Below are 24,804 nucleotides of genomic sequence, written 5' to 3'. Positions count from 1 at the left end.
AGAGGTGACGCCTGTAGGTCAGCTTGGCGCAATTAAGATTCAGCGAATTCTTCACTCGTCGCTTGTTTAATGAGGCCCCTCACTTTTTATATTACAGATTTAAATATGGATTCAAACTCGGATGTTTGGTTCATGACTATCCTGGGATGAAGAATTGAGTTTCTCAACTCAATGCCGTAGCGACCGTTTTAAAATATCAAGTGAAATAAAATTAACAAATAATTAAGCAAATTTACTTCATATCATTCTAATCATAATCTCATTATTTTTGTTCTAAATGTTGGTCTTATTTTTAATATTCGTGTTAAAAATAGACAGTAAAAACTTTAATTATATTCTTAATAAATGTAAAAAAGTGAGGATCCGCTTTACAACTGAACTGCATAAGAGAGTGGTTCTTTCTTTTACCACTAAAGGGAGCGTGTAAACTATTCCTGTGATATATTAGCGGTGTTTCGGTACAATTTACACATTTCTGATGTGCTAAACTTTTTTGGGACTTTTGTATGACAGCTCGATATGTTTGAATGCAAAATTAAGAGCTACTAATTAAGAATTTTAAGGGCAACTAACAACTCAAATTATTTCCGATGGGAAAGATTGATATGATACCTCCCTCGGTCTCTCATAGAAGATTCTCATCATGTGTAAAACGGCAGGGTCGTAATGAGCTGAAGTTAATTGGCGGAGTATCACGTCCCTGAAAATCATGCGCTCCGTGCTTGTTAGTATTCGACGGCAGGGTATGGAGCGACGTAGCCGTTCTAATGAGATGCGCGACGCTGTCGGATTTATGATCAGCTGCACTTGTAATACGTGCAGAATTTCGCCCTAATGCGGCGCCACGGGGGCTCTACGTACAAACAACCAAACAAACAAACAAACGGCGGCTTCGGATGCATTGATCACTTTGCGTTGTGTTTGCAGTGTTGACGCAAGGTTGATTGACAGTAGTTCCTCTGAGAGGCTCCTGATTGCTTGGCTCCAGGCTTGCTCTGTATGAATTATAAGGCGCTCACGGCTTCATTGTTGTGTGTGGGTTTAAACTGAGTTTGTCGTGTGTAAGTGAGGTGGGAGTATTATATTACTAATAGTGATAAATGCCTGGGACATTTAACAATATATATATATATATATATACACACATATATATATATATATATATATATATATATATATATATATATATATATATATATATATATATGTATATATATATATATATATATACACATACACACACATATATATATATACACATATATATATATATATATATATATATATATACACACACATATATATATATATACACATACATATATATATACACATACATATATATATACACACACAGATACTATTACAGTACGGTTTGATTAATTTTGTTATTTTATGGGGAAGTGACAACTTGGAAGTCAATTTTGGCTGCGCAGTGCAGATCAATAGAATCACGTTGCCATCTTGATATTCAAAATGAATAATGATGTGGCTTTCATATAGAGCGGAGTTTTCTCAAACAAACATCTCATTCTCACTTCCATTTCAGATATATTTTGCATTGTGGCATCTGAAAAATGTTCCCCGCTTCCATACCTCCACACTGTTGATATGACAAGAATCAAATTATGCACAGATGCGCCCCGCTCAATCTGCTTCACCCACTTTATTTTTTGCGCGGATACTCCAAAACAATTCCACCCCCACCACACACACAAAAAAACAAAACAAAAAACAGACTTGTGAATTTTAATCAGCTCGGCAAAAGGAAAATGTCCGTTTTAATTTTGTTGTTCTGGTGCACTTGCAATCATCACAAAGACGGTAAATGGGGAGCCATCCACTTAACATGGAAATGCTCCTTTCATCCTCCCGACGAGTGACAAGGCGACCAGTCATCAGGGAACAATCTGTGAAACCAAAGACAGGCATTAGACATCTTCTATTTGGACCCTTGTTGAAGTTTGAATGTTTTGAGTGTCTCATTCAAATGACCCGGTCGGTGCTCACCCCAACCCAAAATATGCTATTTGTAGACTCTCACGGAATTAAGAAAAATCAGTAGCTATGTCATTCATGAATAAACCCACAAAAAATCCGATATCTGGACGTCCTTGGGTTTTTGAAAATACCAACCATTCAATCGTGTGCGGCGATAAGATGGTAGTGCGGCGTAAAAGATACTGTAGACGCCGGCACTCCCAACCCGCGTTTTGCCCCAGCGACTGCTCAATTGACCTTAAAGGCCACTTAAGGAACCGAGTGCGAACAATTTCACTTAATGGAATTTGCATGAAACTTCTTCATTTATTCATATCAGCAGTAGAAAGGGGGGCAAATCCTGAATAATAACACGGATTCGCACCTGATTCGTCCTAATTCTCGGTCAGTCCCGAGACTTTTTTTTCCCTTTTCCCCAGCCGTCCACACGCTCTGATCATGTCATACGTGTGGAAAAAGACAGTATTAACATTAATCTGTATTAAGACGTCTTCAAGGGGATGGGGGGGAGGTAATTGGGTGTTAGTGCAGATCTAAGAGCACTGTCAGAAAGTGGATCACCAGGCAAACGGTGAGCCGAGACCTTCTCCATAGGACTGGTCACTTAAAAATCAACATTTAAAAAAACTTTTTTTTTCACTGAAGATTGTAACTATTTTCCTTTTATGCCTAAATGTTCAGGACTTATTTTTTTTCTTGTAATATTACAATTTATTGGTGTTTGTGAATGAGGATATTTTTTGAAATTCCGGGAAAATCATCACTTTTTTTTGGACATATTTTCCAAAATTACCGACATTTGTAGAGAACATTACTGAATCACTCAAAACACAAAGTTTTTTTTAAATAATACAGTTAGGATTTTTTTTTGCAAGATTTATTGTCTTTGTTTTATGCCTTTTTTTCTTTTTTTCTTCTATATTATGGTGATATTATGCCCCACCCCCGAACGATGACATCATTTTCTTGAACGAACAGATGTCGCCCGGCTGACTCGGCGTTAGCACTTCGGAGTCGGAATAAAACGAAATATAGCATCGTTGAGTCTCTTAATGCGGGACATCCGAGAGCCCGGCGGCCGGGCGGAATCTAATTAGGCTCCGAGGAAAACCGCATTTTTGCCTCATTACCGTTAATTGACCTCTCCGAGACCTGTTACTGGAATGCCAGAAAGGAAGCCTGGATACAGACATAAACATTAAGGTTTGGAAATGGACAGAAAAGCTTGTTAGCCATTAGCGAGTGCATTGTTTTGCAAGTATTTGATCAAATAGTCTCTGCGAGGAAGACTTGAATTGGGTGTTAAAGAGGAGCAGGAGGAGCTCATTTTCCTTTGATCGGATTCATTTTGCTTCAGGCGTTCCGAGATGAGTCGCGGTATCCGGCGGAATGATGCTAACGCATTCGATTAACGGACAAAGACATTGTACTGGTAGATTACTTTTGACTGTAAAACACACAGAGTGAGTGCAAAGGTTTATTATGAGAGAGAGGTTTGAAATTTTCTGACTTCACCCCCCCCCCCCTTGCTAAGTTTCTTTTGAATCAGATGGAGTTCCAAGGTGCAATGCTAACGCGTCGCTTTTACCTGACAAAGGCAACGTATTGGTAGATCATCGTTAACTACGACATGAAACGGTTCGCGTCAGGGTCAGATCCGTGCCAAGCCATCATGAATTATGATTCACAACACAAAAACACGCATTCCGACAGCACAATGCCATAAAAAGGAATCATAAAAGGCGCCGAGCGGGAGGGATCAACCCGCCCCCCCCCCACCCCCCCCCACCCCCCCCCCCCCCGACTCCCTCCTAGCTTCAGGCTGGCTCCCATCTTGCCTCATTAAATTCTCACGCAGCCGTCATCAAAACACATCTTTCATGGAGCCGATGGACGCTCACTGCAAGCGCAGTGGGGAGAAGACGTTTTGTGTTTTTTTCTTTCGTTTCTTTTTTTTTTATAAAGACGAGCGCCTCGAAAGCGGGTGATGTTCCCCAACAGCTGGCGTCAGCGCAGAAACGTCAGCCGCGGGATAATATCGTAGTCATCATAAAACAGAAACTGTAAAGTAACTTTTAGCCAGCTCTTCTGCAAAGAACATTTGAAGCATTTGTTGCTAAACACATGAAACAACACTTTTCAAACTAAATAATAAGCTTCCCGGTTGATTTGTTCATCAAAAGCTTCACGCTGTGTGAATTTCACTTGAGAAATTTTCGCTGTGTTCAATTAGACATCACGCGGTGAGAAATGGAACTCGCTTTCAAGATACAATAATGAAAATGGTAAAAGTATGAGGGTCACACTAAAAACTTGCGCTCAGACTGTTAGTATGTCAAAATTGATACTTTTAAAAACGGCACCGATACTACACACACCGACACCATGTCACCAGCTACTTTTATGGCTTACTTTTCTAATAACAGTATGACTTCCCGTCAGTTGAATTGCACTGGATACCACCCGTGTGCGGACACACATTAGCCACACGCGTGCACTCGCACACTAAAGTAACATCCAGTCGGTACAGTGACTACTTGATTCGCTTGCTTATAATTGGCTCTCTCCAGTGCGTCCCGGGGGTCTATTACTCGGAGCTTTTCATGTCGCGGGGCACAAAAGTGCAAGACATTTTAACAAGAGAAAAACGCAGAGATGAAGTCTGGCTTAATAACCGTATCTCATCTGAGGGAATTTTTAGCCACAAAATCTGGGGAAAAAAAAAATATTGAGAAGGAATTGACTCGCGCTCACAAACCAAATCGGGACTAAAAGGCTCCAATTGTATTTATGTGTCATTTAATAGAATATCTGACATCAAAATGATTTGGGCACCACATGGTGAAAATGACCTTTATAGCGAAACATTTATGGCACTAGCACAAACAGTGTAACCAATTTTATTTGTGTGTGTGTGTGTGTGTGTGTGTGGGGGTAGCGGTGTGTGTTAAACAGGTGTTTGTTTGGAAGCAGAGCTGGGGGCTGAAGCGATTTGAAAAGCTGGCGCGCCCAGGGGGGACACGTACTGTATGAAAACAACATTTTATCAGTGTCAGCCAACAATAATAAGTCAACGCTGGCCAGTGTGCACAGCAGAGCGACACGGTGGCTGCAGGCCACAAAGTGCTCTACTCGCCCCCCTCCCTCCCCTCCCGCCGTTCCAGCCAGGCACAAGGTCGTTATGGAGTGCGCAGATGACGGTAAATCTCCTAAAGCACAAAAGCACGCGGCTATTAGAGTTAATTAGCAGATCATTACTTTGTTGTTATTATAAATTAGTCATAATATGCCTCATCTTTTCTCAGAATTGAGCAAAAACAAGATAGCTGTGTTAACCGGGAGAGACTTCATTAGGTACACCTGAACAATCAAACGGAATTCCTTTTTTTTTTTTCTGCTTTTCTGATTTTTGAAACATTCTGATTATTATTTTTTTTTAAATTATTCTCCTTACTGTACGTCTTTTTTTGAAATATTCAGACTTTTGCTTGGAACATGTCAATTCACTTGTAATACTTGGTAAGGTTTTTTTTTAGCAACTGCATCATACAAGAAGCAAGCGTCACACCTGCTCTGCAGTGTCTACAAGGTCATGTTTTTTTCAGCACTTGGCACTTTCAGCCACATGCGCGGTCGATAATATTTTTTCAAAAAACATCATGGCCACATATCCCCCCCACTCCCTCGAGACGGCCGGCTGCACGCGGAAGAAAATAGAAGCGGGGCGATGACGTTATCGCATCTCAAGGCAGATAAAGCAAAGAGTTTTCTTGTTCTTTTGCGTGTCGATATGCCAGATACAAACAAAGCGCTGATGAAGTCCTCGTCATGGCGGAGTATTGTCTGGTTTAAGGAGCTTCTTGCGAGGAAGTAATCAAACACTACTCGACGGGCATTCCGGTCCCGGAGACAATGGCGGCAGATGGGTGATTAGCTGGAGTGGTCGGGCAGGCCGCGTTCACTCGCGAGGACATCTGCAATCAGCGACCCTTCACAAAGAAGATGAGACGAGGCTAACAAATGGCATCTTGTGAGTCGTCATTCTTAATTAACAAATGCTTCCGATTGAAACCGAATACGCCAAGGTTGCTCCGACGTGATATGAAGCTAAGTGTCGAGACTCAAACACCTGTAGAACTCGACATTTTTTCAAATGTTTTTATCTTACTTTATAAAGATTATCGCCAAAATATAGTAAAAAACATTGAACTCAAATGTAAACGTTTGCGTCGCAATTAATTCATTGCGACTCCTTCTGGTATCTGGTACTTGGCCACCGGGGGCAGTATAACAGTCATGAAGACACAAATGAAGACTGCAGTAATTATTTTAGAATGTGTTAAAATGTTGCTTTTGTTAAGTTCACTGCCACCAGTCTCAAATGATTGCTCACAAGTCAAAGCAAAAAAAATAAAAATAAAAAAATGGTATGCAGAGAAACTCCTAAGTCCGGGTTACTTGAATTTCAAGGCTCCATTATATGTGCCGCTGAAAACAATTTTCAGGAAAAGCCAGATAACAAGATTTATTTGCTTGTGTAATTTCACACTTGATGGGTGGGCAGACCCTGGAGAGTACAGACTATTTGTATACAAGCAATTAAAAAGTCTTTTTTTCCCCCATAATAAGTCCCCTTTAATGAGGCCCTCATCTCCTTTCTGTGCTAATGAATATGGAGTACAAAGACAAGCTGGATCAGGTACCATAAAAAAATTAAAAGAACATGCTTCAAGCGGGTTCATATTTGTGAGCAGTATTAATGGCTTTGAGAAGGGCCAGATGACAGGCCTCGCCGGGTTGCAAAGCAAGCATTAATCATACATTTCCATTCCGTGTGTTGGATGAAAAAAAAAAGCCAAAACACTCGCGGAGAAGCCTGCAGAGGTCACTAATTGAAATGAGATGGTGGTCGGCGGACACCCTTGAATGCAGGAATGACTCGTCCCGTTGACGTGTTTAAAAAGTCACGTGGGATTTTCTTCATGCGCGGCGCGGTGCGTTCGAGCGTCTCGTAAAAAGGATTGCCCAGTGGCTGTAAATCCAAAGGAATTAACATTCCTCGGCGAGTAGAAGCAGAAAGTTGTTTTTAGTTGAGAGTTAAAGCTATCACACTGTCAGTTTTGAAACCACTCCCACTGCAATTATTTCATGGTCAATTTAGCAAGTTTCTTCAATAAGTCTTTTTTCAACCCCAGCAAAAATCGTAAAACTATAAATTGAACAAAATGAAAGAAGGAGGGTGTCTATCCGTCGACCATGAAAGCAGACAATTAGAAGCCTGCCGTCCCCATTGAGGACTTCTTTGTTGCTAGGACTTAAACATCGAGGCGCAAAAGCACGTTGCGCCATCTCGGCTCATCGTCCCATGGAGACAATAGCTAATCACGCTGACATTCTGTCATTATCTGGGCTTTGCTGCCATTTAAATGAAAGCCGGCTGACACAACACGGGTGAGATAGCTGTCCATTGTCACCCCGTCTACCACACACAAAATCTTTTTCAACCTTCACAAATGTCAAAGCAGGAGCCCCATTGATTGCTGAGCAGAAATCGGAAAATTGTGCGAAATATTGTCGTCGGCTTTGAATGGCGTAAACTGCAGTGGTTCTCAACTGTTGTCACCCTCGTGACCCCCATTTTTTTTTTTTTTTTTATTATTGCAATGTCATGACCCGCATGTGTCGAAGCAGAATTTTCCGTTGGGGTGGCCAAGGATATTTCAGGTGGTCCACAAAACAACCCCCCCCCCCAAATTCTTTAGAAAACACAAGAAACATTCACTATGTTTGGTCATGTGACAATCACAATTTGAGCTGTGATTGGGTTTTAGCTGAGCCCTCAGCATGTGATGCAAGTGGCAAAATGTCATTTTAAATATATTAAATGTACCGTATTTTCCGGACTATAAGGCACCTAAAAACCTAAAATTTTCTCAAAAGCCGACATCTGACATGATGCATTAATGGTGCGCCTTATAGTCCAGGGCGCCTTATATAAGGACAAAGTTTTAAAATAGGCCATTCATTGAAGGTGCGCCTTATAGTCCGGTGCGCCTTATAGTCCGGAAAATATGGTATATGAAAAATAATCAAGTGACCAATTCCTTTTTTGACTTTTACAGCTGAAATCGGCTAAATATGTTGAAATCGGTGCAATATCACTTCAAGAGATTTTTTTTTACAATTATCCTCAGACGATCAAATAGAGAAAACTTGCAGTGGGCAAATTTTTTTAACTTTGTTTTTTAACATAGGCCAGCGTTCTCTTTCGCATTGAGCATAAACAGCCAATCGGCTTAACGAGGGGGATTTTCTTCGGGAAAGCGGCGTTAAGACGATGAAAGCGCGTCCGAGGCGTGCTTTCAGAGCATCCCTGGAGGCACATGGTGACCTTGAACAACCTTTCCAAAGTTTCCTCCGAGTTAATATAGATTAATTCTCTCCTCTCTTGTCAGGACATGCCAATTAAATTAGGCATTAACTTTATTTATTTTCCGTCGGCCAGAATTTATTACCAACCGGGTCTTGATCCTAGGATTGGTCCCATAACAAAAGAACAAAAAAAACCCAAAACAATGAGCGAGTATTTTCTAATTTGCGGAAGAATAATTATGGATTATCCAGCGAGACTGAGATAATTATGTCACTAAGTCATGATGACGATGGACAATGGCAAATGGCCAGTCAAACTTTTTGCACGTCATACGCTCACCAGGAGGCAGTTTAAAGTTTGAACGATATTTTTCCCTGTAAGAATTTTCTTTAGTGCTTGTCTTCAATAGGCTAGCAAATGAATTGGAGCTTGGGATACACCCGATTGCTGAAGCAACCACTTGCCTTACCCATGGACAATATTTCCCCTGAAATTTTTCGGCTGAACTTTTTTTTTCTTTCTACAATTACACAGCTGTATGAAGCGGATGGGGATGCCTTTTTTAACTTCCCGTGCGAACAACCTGCTCGAATCTCACGACGTTGGCTGAACTTTTCCTCATATTTCCGAGTAAAAAAAAAAAAAAAAAAAGCTTTTCTAGCTTTGTAATCGCACCGGAGAAAAAAGCGACTGGGAGAGAGCCAAATGAATATTTGATAGCGCGAGATGGATAGGTTCTCCTCGGCGGGAAGCCGGCCCAATTTTGTGCTGTATTAGCCGGAATGTGATGTCCTGGGAGCACGAGTGCAAGCAAGTCTTTTCTGCTGCTTTTTAATCCAGGTCGTGTCCTATTTCTTCTGACACTGTGATTGTGATACTACACGGGTTCGCACTAACATGACTATTGTTTCATTCAGTGCCCTTTACAACCTTGTACAATCTACTTTAGCATTCGTTGTCGACTTAGCCCAACCACCGCTAGTGCTGTGTTGCCATTTTTTTTACTTTTGTTAGACTGTTTAAACATTTAGTTAGTTTTAGCACCAGTCCACTCACCCGTAGAATAAAAATATGGAACAGGCCATTTTATGTAATCTTCTGAGAACCAGGAAGTAGCTTGTTGGCTAGCATACAGAGACAAACACAAATATGCCGGTCATTGAGTTTTTTTCACTTTTGTTAGAGGAGTTTGTTACTCTTGTCATTTGAGTTACCTAGCTACCAGAAGTAAAAATAGTACAGTCTTGTTATTTTGTGTCATTATCCGTTATTTCCACTTTGGTAAATGCAGTTGACTCGGTACTTCAAATTTTTTGGGGAATCTGTATTTCTTCAGTACTGGGTAAGAATACCTCTGCCACCTCTAATTGTCAGCACGTCTGGTTCTGACTGATCGCAGGTTTTCAGTTTTCCGCCCCTAATGAAGTGGTGCAATCCAAACCGAGATGAAATTCTGTCAGGAGTTGCGACTCGGAGGGGTGTAGTGTTTTGTTCCATCGCAAAACTTGACATTGAACGTGGTTGAGAATACTTAAGTGATGGTGAAATGCCACATTGCGGCGTTCCTTCAGATGAGACCAATTGAACCCGAGGTCAGAGCGAGGTGACGGAACAAGCGTAAGAGCGTGAAAACGAGGTATTGGAAAATGTTATTTTACCCTTTTTTTCCCGAGCTCGTATGTGAATAATGCATGAAAAGCCAAAGAAAATGTCCGTCACTCTGCAAACTTTGGTTCACCGACTGAAGACGAGAGGGAGAATAGTTAAAAAAAAATTCTCCTGCACTGAGCAAAGCCTTTGGGTCAGCAAAAAATACGTATTTGCCATTTTTCTCCCTGAATCATGTCAGTTCTCGCTCTTTATTGCAGCGGTCTTGGCTTCTCGCTTCTGTCGTAGAAGTGCTGAAGTCAGTAAACTCTCTCGGATTTGTTTCTTTGGAGTGTAAGCACTTGTGTGAAATCTTACCACCCTGCTAGATTAACTAGCCAATGACAGAGGATTTTCATGGCCCCAGCTTCCATCACCGAGGAGTGATGCGCTCCACCTGGAATTCTTTTATTTCACTGCTGGGAATTATCGGAGGAAGAGAGAGCCTGTTGATCATGCTCTCTGCCACTTATCCAATCACAAGCAAACCAAGCGAGGATTCCTGCAGAAATTGGAGATAGTTATCAGTCATTTAAACCCGACACGGAGCGATAGTCGCCCATGAGAGGAATGTCAAGGAGGGATTTACGCTACGAGGGCTTGTGAAATAGGTGGCCGTTTATGCATTTAGTGGAGCGGGAATGGGATTGCAACCAACAGGTTTGCAGATCAAGACGATTAGTCACCGGAAAATGTTAGCTGCCCTGCTTCTTGATCTAACACTTTAATAGCGGACGATGCTTCCCGTTCCAAAACCAGCCCTAAAAGACTTTAAAAATTCATTTGAGGATTTTAAACTTCTGCAGACACTCTAATAAAAATCATCATTTTGAATAAACTCACCCCTGCTGAGAGCCTGAGGATGGACCTGACTGGGAAGCAAGCCTTTTGTCTCGAAGGCTCTTATCTGTACCAAAGCCAGCAGTGGCACATTTGCAATCACATTCAGATAATGAGACTGAGGGGTGTTTGCGGGCGGCGGGGTTGGGCTCTCCCCACTGCTTCCAAAAAAGCCACTGGCAAACTTTCAGGATTGGGGAATCGGGACGTGACCTTACTGGACTGCTGCAAGCAGGGAAATTGGAAATTTGATGTGCACGGGAAACGTCTTTAATTGCAAAAGCGGAAAGCAGTAAAAGGCTATCGGCAACATCAGCACAAAAAAAAAAAAAAAAGGAGGAGGCGGGGAGAAAGGTCCATCAAACAGCCCAGCTTTCAGGAAGTTCTGTAAGTGAGGCAAGATAAAAGGAATATTCCCAAAAGAGAACAAGATGAGTATCAGAAATCATTTTGGAAGCATACATATTTGTTACCTTAAGTATAACAGATCAGTCGAATATCATAGAAATCATTTTTTGTACCTTAAGTCATTTTTTTGGGACTGAAGTATGAAGAATATAACAACATTTAAAATCTAAATCCTGTTTTCTGGATGAATCCTATTTTATCCTTTGTGCATGCAGCTAATTTATAATGTGGGGGTGTCGTCAGATCCGATCTAATAAAGTCTAATTGCCTTGAGTCGCGACACGCAAAGCTACATTTAACATTCATGCTAGCGGTGCCAAAACAGCCAAACCGCCCGAATAAAAAAAAATCACATAACACGTCATGGCAGCAAAGCCAGTTGATGCGCGACTTGGTACGAGCTTCGCCACCATGCTTCAAGGTTTCATCGGTCCTTATTAAGAGCAACAGCTTCGGCACCGGTTGTATCCCCAGCCCACCCCTGCCGCCGCTCAACCTCCCGCTCCCCTTGATCCCGCCGATCCTTTGATCCTTCCGACCCGCCTCGGCACTCGACTGTCTTGTTTGCTCCTTGTCAGGCATTTTGCCAGGGAACAAGTGCAGCCTGCTTTGAATGCGGGATGATTCTTCCGGCGGGTGGGCCGGCACGGCGGGGTAATTATCGGTCAAAGTCATCAATGGCGTCATCTTTTCAGGGCTCGTCTGCTAATGTCCCACTGGGGAGTTCTGTCAGACTAATCAGGATGTTACCCATGAGTAGAGAAAACAAAAAAACAACAACAATGGCTGTTTATGCATTTGAAACCTGACATGGACTTGAAGGGCTTATTCACCCTGACAGGATATGACAAAGTAAATAAAGTCGCTCGATGGCCCCTGCAGGTATTTTTAAAAGTTTCTTCCCTGTGATTTTTTTTTTTTTTATTTTAAAAAAGGAAACCAAACAAAATCCTTAAGTAGGTTTCATTTTAGAACAATCAAGCGGTTCTGAAGGATCGACAACATTTAGGAAACATTACCGTCATCATACCGGTACTTTGGTACTTTACACATCAGGAGAATTTCGCCTTCTTTTTTTGGGTACCTGTGGAAAATCACCATATTGACAGCATGACCGATTCAAGACGCTCGAGGGCATTGCAAGGACCAACCACTTTTGTACGGTACAGTTCCGTCGTCAGCTGTCTTGTATTAGCACATCTAAACCCGTCGAATCCGAATTTTTCTTTTAAGGTGATAATGGTTACGTAGCCGACAGCTGGCATGTTGTTTTTCGAAAGGCTTTTCAAACTTGATGCTTTAATGGCATCAAACTGTGAGACCTTGCCACAATTAACATCAGTCTTAGCCCGGTTTCTCTAAGAATGTGACAAGAAAATGAGTCGGGCGCAAAACGTTCAGTCCCGCCATCCCATCAAACAGCTGTAGCCTTTTGCTACAAAACAAAACAGATGTCGGACTAATGACCCGCTCACCGACTTAAATGACAGTCCAAATAGGTTTAGAAGCAATGCGGGATCAGATAAATGGACCTAATCTCGTTGTGCCGGGGTCCCTGGCCGGGAAATGGCCAGTGACACCTGAGTCCCTGCAATGCGTCAAGGCTGCGTCGCAGAAGCACATACATCTCCATTTTACATGACAAGTCCCGCGTGTGAATTCTTTAGTGAGAAGCAAGTGTGAAAGGCAGAGAGGCTCAGCGTGAGATTAGAGAGGAGGGAGACCAACACAGGCGTAATGAGTTTGTTTTAGACGATAAAACAAAAAAGGTGCTGCGGAGATTGTTTAGGCCTCATTAAATCAAGGTGGACTTTAAATCTCAAAGACAACACCAAGTGAAGCAATTAGAGAAATGTGGTGCTGGACATTTTTAATTGTAGCTCTTAAAATAGAAAAGCTTTCAGCATGCTCTCAAGCTATTTCCTTATGTTCTTAGCTATAGGCCTGCAGGAATTGTCCATTCTTCAGGTGGATTCGTCCATCTCATCAGTCTCGACTGTGCTCTCCTACATCAGTGACACAAATGTGATGATAGAGCCATGTCAGGATGTGATATTCCCGCCGCCGCCCGCAAGAGACCATCTCTGTGCCGCGAAAAGCCGCATCGCAACCATCAAGGGTTGAAAATAAATGTCAGAGCACATTTCGGGGTGGCAAGAAGGACACAAGATGAATAGACCTGTACTTGAATTCTCCTTGCGATGTCTGACTTCTTCGAAAAAGGCTGCGGCTTTCGACACTATTTACACAGCTGCGGCGAGTTTACCGAGACCTGATTACATTTGTCTTGTTCACCGGGCGGATGTAGATTTGGTGAACTTTCATTTGCCTTGTTGGTTAATGAAAGGCAAATTCCGGTGGTGTGACATGCGGATATTATGATTCATTCCCTTAATTAAGTTACACAATGTGACAAATTAGTCACGGCAATTACATGCTGATCAAAAGCGCACATTACTCACAGACATCCGTGTTTTCCGACGGGCCCGCACGTGTGGACATTACTCAAAACATGCCTAATTGTAAACAAAATATTTTCTTGAGTGACAATTGAGATCTTTGCGTCATTTGTAATGCTAACCCTTCAGAATCCCCCGAGGATGTCATTTGTGTTCAACCTGGTTGCTTTATCAAGAACAATATTTGGTACCCTATCTTTGTACCATTAGCATTAGCATCATTATCACTCCCGTTGTACTCTCGTGCCGTGTTTTTATCATGTGTGAGTTCTCAGCTTCCAAGTGAGTATCACGTTGCAACAAACAATCACATCTGTTCCAGTCAGTCATTAGACTCCAACAACAGCGCCACGAGCTAATCGCAGTGGAACAGCGAGAGAGAAAATGTCCGCCTTTTGACTGGCGTCGTTCGTCCCCCCGTGTTACGTTCCGCCAATTTCACGGCCGTGATTTTTGCATAAAGTTTGAGGCGACAGTGTATACACACACATGGCCATCAATGTCATCCCCCCCCTCCACTGTAATTAATCGTATATCTCCAGGGCGTGGAGATAGCAAGGCGGTGGGGTAAAAGCTGGGCGGGATAGTGTAATCTGACATTGATGTTCCAGCAAGCAAAAAAAAAAAAAATTGGACGTCCTGCTTCACCTTCCCTTTGTTCCCAGGGATGGGAAGTGGTGTGTGAAAGGGGTGTAATTAATGGCCCTACAAATCGCTTCGGTTAGGTTTAATGACAATCTACGTGTTGCGGGGCAGCAGCCTTTGTTACTCTGGCAACGGCGAGCCCCCTGACAGGTGATGCAGTAGTTTCTGAAATGCTAATGAAGCGCAGCGCTTCACCAGAGGGCCTAAAGTGTCGGGCATCTTTTGGGAGTTAGGGACGGTGGTGCAAGGAGGGCGTTAGGGAGAGTAATGCTCTTAATCATTGACGAGGCCGTCGGCAGGTGTGAAGGTCAAGAAAATGCATCGGCTTGACTTCCCTGAGAGCCTCACCGCCCATGCTGCCAATTTCTAATTGATGCTTTAAATGAGCCAAATGAAGCGAGCGTGACGAAAGGCGTCAAAACAAATGGTAGGGAGGTGCTCGGTGCTGGGAAGAACTCCGAAGCGTGATCAGGTTACCAGGTTGCAAATTTTTGGTTCGCAGTCAGCAAGACCGAACCAGCGGGGTTTGACAACTAGGCCACAGGTTTTGTGCCAATTCAAAAGTAACATGAGCATGTACACACACGATACTTTCTCTTGTAATATTACAGCTTCATTTTCTCCCGAATTACTTTTTTTTGGTTCTTAATATTGTGACTTTTCCCACTGCGACTTTAAAACGTCGATAAGGGATCGCATTAACATCTTAAATGACGTGATTGATTCTTCAGAGGCATCGTACTTCATTTTTCTATTCATACCATTTCGAAGAGCATATCTGCGTCTCTCATCAATCAGTCAGTCAGTCAGTCAGTCAGTCCAAGTGAGGCGCCATCTATTTTCACCATATGCTTATCTCGGTCCCTCAAAGATTGTCAAGGCTGCTGCTAATCCTCGAAATCTGCAGTCAAAACGAAACTCCAAACTCTCTGGTGTGTCAAAGAGAGTCCCAGTCTGTATTGTGTTCTAAAATGCCACACCTGTGAGTTTTAATCATTTTGGTGTGTCAAAGGAGCCATGAGGCGCTTGAACGGTCCGCTCGTGTATTAATGAGGCGCTGTTGTTTTGCCTTCTTTTTTTTCTCGCCAATCTGATACTGAAGCATACCGCTTTGTCTGCTTATTATCTCCCTCTTTGCTGGCACAATAATGGCGAGTGAATGCATGTTAGGATTGCTGAATTCCTGAGGACCAAGAGAAAAAATAAATAGAGGAAATGGAGTTGATTAAAGTGCTTTGTTGACAGTGTCTATGCGTGTTATTGAAAGCCGGACATTAGCACTCTTTATGCCAATTGAGATCGCAGCAGTGGACAACATTGTATGTCGGAATGCACAATTCCCATTTCAGACCAAACGATCATTTTTTGCGATAGCTCCTCTTGGCAGTTACTCATGATAACAAGAGAAATAAACCAAATGAAATAAACTATAACGAGGAAAATAGATTAGAAATGAAAGAAAAAGGATTTGAAGGCATGCTTAGAGGCTCACAAATGCCTCTGCTGTGGCGACCAGACACACACAACCAAATCATTGCATACTGTCTCGTACTCTACTGCCAGCCCTTTAATTACTGTCTCAAGAATCGTTGATTAAAGGTCCCACATTCCACATTCCTCTGGGAGCCTTATGTATGTCCTCTGCACGCCTGGGTGGCCATTTGTATGACGGGCCAGGACTTGGGTTCGCAACCCCTGACCGACCTTGAACCATCTCCCAGAGCTCCATGGCGCCACCTCGGGGAGCAACCATCAGCACCTCGAGGCAATCTCGTGGCGTCTGAGCTAAGGCTGCTCTTACAAGTCTGAGCATGTGAGGGGGAGAGCGATTGATTTGATTCACTGTTGAATTTGTCTACTGCCAAAAGAATTCTATTCTTTCAATTTCTGAACACACGGCATTGTGTGATTCTTGAAAATGGGTCTTGCTATATAGATTACAAGGGTAAGAAATGGATTCCTAGCACAGATGTGTTTTATACGCCTGAGATGAGATCAGGACTATTGGAAATTGGTTAATTGTGTGTGTGGTCTATTTGCCACATGGGCCCCAGTGTGTGAGCCAAAATTCCGGCACAGTTATTTAAGATCAAATCCTTACTTCACTCGATGAAATTCAACAAACTCACTTGGTAGATAGAAACACCCAAGAAGGTGAAAGTCGTCTGTCCTCAGGGGGCTCAAGTTCTAGGACGTTCTCAAGACGAGATTAGGCAGCTGCGAGGGACTCTTATCTAAAAGTTGAATAATGTTTGCGCTGAGGTAAAGCCTTGCAATCTTTTACCAGGAAAAAGTGCCCAAAGTACTTCTGCTCTTTCTAACTGTGGGGTGAAAACACACAGTAGTATTTCTTCATCTTCCAGAGTTTTGTTTTTTATGTGGTCAAATAAGCCATAGTTTGTGATCATTTTCCTAAGAGCTAAAATAATCAGTGTAAAATATCCAAGTAATGCACAAAAATAGCCATTTTCATGGAAATGGCTCTTGACACGTTATTTTTCTATAAAGGGTTTTAGCTACCATCGCTACTATTTAAACCTAATAACCATCTTATGTAAGCATCACTAAACATATATCATACTTACGAGGTTTAGCTCATCTTCATACCCAAGCTCTTCTAAGTAAAGCTATCGCGAGCCAAAATGGACGATTGATGCGGCAATGACAATTAACACCAAATTTAACAGCCTATGCTAGTGAGATCAGCCTAATGATATTATTTTTTTCACATTTCAAAACCTCCCACATCTTACTAACATAGACAATAAATTGTTTAAATGGAAGTCATACGACAACAATGCTCGATTTGAGCCCAAACCTCCTTGCCGCCAGGCAGCCGTGCTCAACACGCCCCCCCCCCCACCAAACATGATTACATAAATCAGCTTATAGCCTCTCGTGTCACTGGAACGCAATCCTTTCAGACAGGCTAATAAATTACGGCCAACTAACTTAGCCGTCCACTTGCGGTAATTGGGTTTGCTGTCTGTTGCCACACATTCCTATCTGCGGGACTTTGTTATGCCTAATCATCAAATTCAACGGGCGGACATAATGTTGTTTTGGCGATAAGGCGGACGAGATGGGGGCGGGCACGCCGGCCTATTTGAATATGCTTTAGCCGGGATTTAGCGTCTCCGCCTGCAGCATTGTGACCGCCCGTCATTTTTCATTCAGTGTTTATTAAACGCGCAGAGTCACCGGCGCAACACGCGGCCACAGGGAGACATATTGTTGAATACCGATGTGGCGAGCGGAGCGCTTATCACAGATGCCGTCTCGCACCATTGAGCAGGAGACGGGATACTGATGACTAAAGGAGAAGGAGGAAGCAGAAGCATAAAATGCAAATGCTTACAATAACAGGCGGCGATGCAGCAGGCAAGCCAAGCTGATGATAAAGAAAAAACAACGGGAGGGGCTTTGGATGGTTTCATTACAAGAGGCAGCACATCAAGACATGTTATCACGGCGCAGTATGCAGATATATACCACCGCTGAATTATTTAACACCAGCTCAAGGGAAAACGCTCGCTATTGATTAGGCCTGTTACACGTGTCGGATGACCCACGTGTTATCACATGATCCGCACAGATTGAAGCCCCCCCCCGGTTTCACTTTCCACCAACTGGATACGATATCGAGGACTAATCTGTGCACCGAAAACCTCTTTGACCTTCAAGTGTTTTTGTCAGCGCGCAGTTATTCGGTCACACTTCGGCAAGCATTAGCTTACATGGAGCCTTTTTTTTTTGTCTCTCAGAATGGACAGCATGTATCGTTCGGTTGCCTTTAAATGGTCGCTTTAATGTGCTGTCAGAGATTGCTAATTGGTGACATGCGCAGGTAGCCCTTTTGCATTTTTGGTCAAAGTCAAAGTCTGCTTTATTGTCAATTTCTTCACATGCCAAGACACACAAAGAGATCGAAATTACGTTCCCACTATCCCACGGTGACGAGACATAGTACACAATATAAGTAAACAAAAATGAAGCAAGTGAGCATGCAGCAGACAGTCAGAATATAGCGCAAAAATATTTATATTTTTTTAATATTTGACCAGTTTTTACTCGTATGATTTGAAAACGAGTTATTTGTCAGTTTGTTTTGTAGCTTTTACTGTATAGAATATGAGGCGTTCATACATTTATTTGGGTTGACAGTCATAATGGCCCTCCGAAAGAAGCTATGACTACAATGCGGCCCGCCAAAAAAATGAGTTTGACACCCCTGATATATGGGAACTTAAGAATTGATTTTACGCAGGATATATGTCCATAGTCGCAATACGGGCAGGATTTTTCTGCTGCTAATTGTTGACGTCCAGATGGAGTAAACCGTTTTTTCCCATTTCTTTTAACATCATTAAGCGTCGGTGCTTCAAAAGCATCGTCACCAAGTAAGAAACAATGTGGAAAATCATTCGAAACAATCTCTGACCATGTCATGAAAGCCTTCTGGCTCCAACGCCATTACTAAGCGTTTGCGATGTGACAGTTGTGTGGCTTTTTTTTATTCAGAATGATGCTGGAAGGCAAATGTGGTTAGAGCGCCAGCTGTTGCTGATGCATCATGATATGTCACATGACGCGTCATGGCGCCGCACGCAGCTGGTGACAATAACCGAATCGCGATGTGCCAAACAGCCATCGATTAAATGCGGGTGCTTAATCAAGACAGCGGGAAACGAGAAATTATTCTTGGGAATTAGCCTGCACACAGAAGCAGAGGCGGCGCTACATTATAAACAAGGGCACGCGAGGAACCCCTTTGTCTCAGCTAGTTTGAATTCTTACTGTTATCCGTCGTGACTTGTTGGCTCATTTCGACATGTGGCGACTCCTCTTCCATCTGTTAACGTCGAGTAAAAAGATATCATCAGCCCTGTGCTTTCATTACCACTTCCATTACTTCCACCGTGCTGAGAAAGCTTCTGTAGTGTATACTGTAGCAGAGACCTCCTGGCATTTATTACCCAATCAATACCCAACTTAATCTAATTTAGTGGGAAGTGGTGAACTCTTTTACTTTAACCCCCTCCCCCTACCTTTTCCGCCTCCGCCCCTCCCACGGGTAAAAGGGCCTCTCTCATTGCTCCATTCTTTTCACGCGGCAGACAGATACAATGTTCTTCGAGCAGCCGCCGTGACTGTTCTCACGCTTTCCCGTCTTTCAGCGCCGTGACAGGAGGAAGCGGCGAGGCTCCTGGCCAGCGCTCCTTCTCTCCCTCTGCCAAATTGAAAAAGCTTTTCCCAAACTTTTTAAACAACCCGTGCTCCTAAACACTCTCGGAAGCATTGAACTAAAGTAATATCACTGGGATCGAGGGTGAGTTGGGGCCTAGCCCGGCGGACTCCGGGCGAGAGGCGGGGTACACCCTGAACTGGTCGCTAGCCAATTACAGGAAAACATTTCGACAAACAACCATTCACACTGACATTCACACTTAGACAAGTGTGACAAAATGTTATCTTTTACTGTCAGCGTGAAAAGGAACTCAAGACAAATTCCCATACAGAAATATAACTACGTGGTTGTTTTTGTAAAAAGTACAAGATATCTGTGGCGAGGTGTGAAATGTGAACTGCGGGGCGTCGTCTTTAACCAAAACACCGAACGCAGGTGGTCGCAACTTCGCGCATTCTGCCGGCGAAACAGTTCCACCTGCCATTATTTGGAAAAATAGACAATTGAGATGCTTTTTTTTTTTTTTTACAGCGGGGGGCAGAGAGTCTGAAGACCATCTATTGGCCCACGGTGGCTTGTTTTGCTTTTTTTTTAGACTCCGATTGTGGCTGATTTTGATCCCAAGCGCGTTTAGTGGCAGTTGATTGCGGCTGAAAGGAACACTACATTTGTCGAGAAATATATCACACTGTAGGGCAAATTGCGTCTTGTGTTGGCACGCAATCAGAGGCCGAGCCTGATTGCGTGAGAGCTGGCCGGTGAGGTTGTAGCAGCCCAGCGGGCAAATGAACGCACTGACGTCTGACGTGGTTTGTTGCATTTCATTTCAACACAAAAACATGTTCAACAAGTCTTTTCAATGTATATTTCAACATTGATTTGTATGGACATAATTCATTAATTCATCTTCTAAACCGCTTATCCTCATGTTTTTTTTTGCATACGTAAAATTATTTAGCATGGGATATGTTTAACAGGAGTTTGAATGTAACACAACTTTCAGAGGGTGCCTACACTTTTTCAACCCCATTATATCAGTTGTTTATTTCTACTTTGAAAAGATTTATTTCAAAACATTCAACTGAGGTCACAAGCCCTGTTAATGATGGGAAAGGTTTTTAATTCATTTTTTAGTATATATATTTTTTCTTACCTTGTTCTCATTTGGATCTATCACCATAATGTTTAGACTTTGGTATAAGCAACAACACAGACACACACACAAACACACACACCCTGCGGCATGCTGACTCACGCAGACTATCAAAGTCGCGCTGTCGTCGAGCCCGACAAAGAGACCCAAATAAAACTTGTATGTAGAGGAACTCTAGTAAAACAGCTTTGTATTGAAAGCATTGCACGGGGGTGGCGTGTTAAAGCATCCATATCAAAACACAGCGGAGATAAAGAGCGTCTGCATTAATATGCAAACATCTGCTTGCTTCTCATCCCTGCCTGCACTTTTTTAGCATCTGCGAGGCAGCGGCGACGACGCTCAGGTGGAACTCGTGGCTTGCTAAACGCTCGCCAGCTGGTGAACCGCGCCACCCTCCCTCCCGTAAGGAGACATCATGTTGCACTGCACCTTCAGACAACAGTTAGCACTCTGCGTTCCCAAGTCGCTCCTGCTGCGCAGAGGATTACCAGCATGCCCGCGTTTCATAAAGCAAAGTGATGGCTCGGTCCTGCCAGGTCCGATAGACTGCCTTGGCCACCGCGTGGCAATGTTGTTTGCCTTATTACAAGATGATGTAACATCCTAATGCTTTTTAAAAAAAAACAAAAAAGAAAGAATTGGAACAAGGGAAGGAAGAATGATGGAAGGTAGGAATTAGAAATACGAAGGAAGGAAGGAATGAGGGGAAGGAAGGAGGAAGGCAGGAAGGAAGGAAGGAAGGAAGGAAGGAAGGAAGGAAGGAAGGAAGGAAGAGAGGGAGGAAGGAAGGAAGGAAGGAAGGAAGGAAGGAAGGAAGGAAGCAAGGAAGGCAGGCAGGCAGGCAGGCAGGCAGGCAGGCAGGCAGGCAGGCAGGCAGGCAGCTAAGTTGGAAGAAATAAAAGAAAGGGAAGGCAATGTTGGATGTGTGGAAATACTAAGGAAGGAAGAAAGGAAGGAAGGAAGGAAGGAAGGAAGGAAGGCAGCTAAGTTGGAAGAAATGAAAGAAAGAAGGAAGGCAATGTTGAATGTGTGGAAATTCTAAATGAAGGAAGGAAGGAAGGAAGGAAGGAAGGAAGGAAGGAAGGAAGGAAGGAAGGAAGGAAGGAAGGAAGGAAGGCAGGCAGGCAGGCAGGCAGGCAGGCAGGCAGGCAGGCAGGCAGGCAGGAAGGAAGGGAGGGATGGTATCCCTTTCAAACTGTCTGACAAAGTTGCTTGAATGCCATAAGAAGTGGAATTTCTTCATTGTTATGTTTCGTCAGCATGTAAGCAAAGCGAGGTGGATTAATAATGAGAACAATCACCAAAAGGAACGCCAGCGCCTGATGTAGAAAGGTAAATAAAACAAACACAAAAAGGTTTCATCTCTGCAGGGATATTTTTCCAACCTGCTGGCAGACACAAATAATAACAACAGTCTGCTGTTTTTAGCACGTGTAGTTTTTTTGTCCACACTCGCTCCGGGCGATATTGGAATGATCCTGAAGATTTGGGCTTTGTGTCTCTATTAATCATTCGGAAGCCCGCCAGAACAAAAACACAATGTGTCCTTTTAGAGATTGGGCCCAGGTTGCAGGAAAAAGTCCCGTTGTATCGCTATCGTTCCGAGGCTCACCTTTTGACCTTGTTGACGGCGTTATTGATGAAACGGCAGCGATTGAGAAAGAAAGAAAGAAAGAAAGTGATGGCAAGAAAAAGCGCTTTTTGGCGTCTTTGTCCGCATGCAGAAAGGAGCACAAAGGGCCTTCTACTGGCTGGCCAAAGCGACAAGCTCGTGTTTTCCAGGGCAAAAAAAAACGAATCGATACAATGTGTCACTTCTATCTTGCCTTGGAGAGCTTTGTTTGCGCTGCGAATACAGCACCAGCTACACCCAATCACACTCCTGGAGAAAAGGATTGGGCTCCTATCTCTTGATCAAGCCATCTATCAATAAATCTACCTCAAGGGAAACGAGCGCGGCCAACGATGCTGATTGGGACGTCCTCCGGCGTTGTGGATAGTCAGTCCAAGTCCTGAATGGACAACCAAGTCCAATGAGGGATTTTCTTGCTGGGGGATCAACGTCAGCATCTCATTGATTGACGCTCTGTTGAACATCTCCGTTCGTGGAACTTTTGACTTCAAGGCTATCAAAGTGAATGAATTCATCAAATAAAAAATAAAAAATCAATACATTTGTTGGAATGCATAATTCCAGTTGGAAGCATTTTTGATAACGTGAAAAAAAATCAAGTCGATAAGCAGAATTAATAAAAAATGGTTACATGTTTGAAAAATTTCTATTTTGATTTAATTTGTCACGATACTCTCACGATAACTTGCATGCGTAAAATACAATTGTAATGGTTATAGATGAACGACTATATACAAAACTGCATTTCGATGAAAAAATGGTGTCACATAAGTTTAATAGCAGCATTAATCACAATAAAATAAAATACATGCAACAAATCGAATTTCAAATTTATAACTCCTACTCCTCCCCGAGGTGTCAAATCCACGTGCTTCTAATCGACAAAGCAGGCAGATAATCTTCGTTGCGGTGTCCATACAGTAATATGTAGGCAGTGTGTTATAGATTACATGCCATCATACGTGCAGCGCCGTTTTGGCAACAAGATAAATACATGTAATTGATCTCCATTCATCGCCTGCATTGATTGACTTCATCGAAGGCCTCGTTTGCCGCTTATGGCGGATCTTCGACCGTGTTCCTAAGCGCGCTTGAATGTCGCCCAGAGACACATTGCTTGGTCATCGTTGCGATTTGCCTCAGCCTTTATACGAGAGGGTGATTAATATTCGGGAGATGACAGGAACTCGTGTCCTCTCGCTGACCCGCCACTTTTGCTGCCTTGTAATTGCAACGTTCCCCAAAGGAGGCCCAAGAGCCACACCGGGAGTTTCCCACCCGCCGTTGATCAAAAACAAGAAAATCTTAACCCTAATTACACTCTGGTGAGCTCTGGTTAGCGTTGATTGTGGGTTTGAATTCACCCAAAACACTGTTTTTAGGCGGAATGGAACAGATGGTCCAAATAAGAGGTTGATGGGTTTACATTTTTGCGACGCAGTTGGTTTTCCTATTTTTTTTCTCGACACTTGACCGCTTATTGTGAGACTGAATTCATATCATGACTGCAATATGAGGCAGAAAAAAATACAGATTACGATTAATCGATTTATGAATAAAAAAAAAAATCATAAAATCATTCCAAGGATAGGTCTACATAATTGTTACATTTAAAAAGTGTCTTGTGTCTTAGAAAAATGGTACACGGAGGAATTGAAAATATTTTCACCTGGCAGTCAACAGCAAAGACTCGAACCTAGGCAGAAACACGCTAATTAACATGAACGCTTGATTATTCAGCCATGTTTTCTGACCCGGAATATTTCCATTTGTGTTAATTAAAACATTTGTACTACTCCAGAGGCCCGCTCATGGTTGCAGTTGTTGCATAAGACAAATCACAGCTACTCTCACTATTAAGCAGATAAAGACTACTTAAAAAAAACTGCCCAGCGCTACATTAAAAATGCAGATGACCATTTTACAGCAATTCTTAGGATTGCACAGATGACAAAAAAAAAAAAAAACGGTCACTCCATTATTTGTTGTTTGGCAGATTTAGAAATGCCCCATAAGAGAGTAGAAAAGATGCCAGCCATGCTCGCTAGCTTGAGCAGCAACAGGAACACGAGCTCAGGCACAGTAAGGACAAACGCTTAGTACGGAGAAGACAAATTCTAATCGATCACGATTCAAAGTCGACGGCTCGGAATGCCGTCGTATCCGTCTGTTTCCATCTAAAGGGTGGTATTATTGCTCTTTGGGTGCTCACATTTAAATACTTTGCGGGGAGCCATAACATGGAAAGACTCTCCGAAGGACAATGATGTTGATTAGTGCGTCCGTTTCCTATTTGGAGCCTGAGATGAAACAAACGAGCTCCCATTCAAATTCTCTACTTGCGTATTAGCGTTTTACTTGATTGTCACTCCCTTGAATACACTATTTCTGAGCAAGAAACTGATCGGTCAGCGTTAGCGCTTAATGAGCTTCCCGCGGGCTTTGTCTGTGAAG

At 42.8% G+C, this 24,804-nt stretch overlaps 1 long non-coding RNA gene across 1 annotated transcript; it reads right to left on the bottom strand.

Moving 5' to 3' along the window:
• Positions 1 to 1,699: 1,699 nt before the first annotated feature.
• LOC119137617 lies at positions 1,700 to 19,348 on the bottom strand. Its single transcript, XR_005100951.1, has 3 exons — positions 19,171 to 19,348; positions 10,340 to 10,523; positions 1,700 to 1,910 (listed from the first exon to the last, which is right to left on the bottom strand). It is a non-coding gene; the product is annotated as an uncharacterized LOC119137617 (long non-coding RNA).
• Positions 19,349 to 24,804: the final 5,456 nt, after the last annotated feature.

Source organism: Syngnathus acus, chromosome 17, assembly GCF_901709675.1.
Source record: "Syngnathus acus chromosome 17, fSynAcu1.2, whole genome shotgun sequence".
NCBI lineage: Eukaryota > Metazoa > Chordata > Actinopteri > Syngnathiformes > Syngnathidae > Syngnathus > Syngnathus acus.
This window is presented reverse-complemented; position numbering and strand designations above follow the sequence as displayed.